Source organism: Paroedura picta, chromosome 2, assembly GCF_049243985.1.
Source record: "Paroedura picta isolate Pp20150507F chromosome 2, Ppicta_v3.0, whole genome shotgun sequence".
NCBI lineage: Eukaryota > Metazoa > Chordata > Lepidosauria > Squamata > Gekkonidae > Paroedura > Paroedura picta.
The window spans coordinates 135,289,592-135,290,456 of record NC_135370.1 but is presented as its reverse complement, the minus strand read 5'-3'; positions in this window follow the sequence as shown (position 1 = coordinate 135,290,456).

Sequence of the window (865 nt, the reverse complement as noted above, 5' to 3'; positions counted from 1 at the left end):
CAGCTCCCAACAATCTATTGTGACATGTCAAGCCTCAGCCCATCAGGCATTTAATTCTGACCCAGAAACAACTACTGCTACTGACAGCTCACTTTGCATACTTGCTGTAATGGTACACAAGTCTTTGTGCTAGGGACAACAGCTACAGCATGTATATCCAACTTGGGAACGAACTTCACTAAACACAACAGAACTTTTCACATAGCACTGGGTCGTATGTAAGACACTGTAGGAGGACACAAAGGCACATGTACTTGGAAACAACATTTCAGAGATTTCTTCTGGAATGCAGTAATGCAGATCAAAGTTCACTTTTCTGCCTTTTCACAGCCTTTAATAAAGCATAAAGCAAAACTGTAATGTACACACCAAACTGGTTCTGAGTGTACTTAACAGAACAAGAATATCTAAGGGTTTCTCTGTTCATATTGCTTAATACATACCTAAGTATCTTTAACCATAAGCTGTTCCAATTGCCGCTACATTGAGGCAACATCCTTGAACACAACATTGCTGTATCTTTGTAGATCAATAACAAAGATTGTGCCAAGAGCTATACTAGGCACAAGCATCTATAATCAAACAAAGCTGATTGCAGCCTGTTTAGCCATATATGTATTTTTAAACCCAACATTATTCTACCAAAATTAAAAAAATGTGTAATGTCATACAGGCTGCACTTATGGGAGACAATTGTGACAGATTGCTGTATATGCATGAGTAGGGCAAATACTGTAGTATGAGTAGGGTAAATACTGTAATAAATCCACACACACTTTGTGTTTTCACTGGATTCTTTTGATTTTTTTTGACTGATGGGCTTCTACATAACATACTGCAGTTTCATACACAGAAGCAGTGGAAG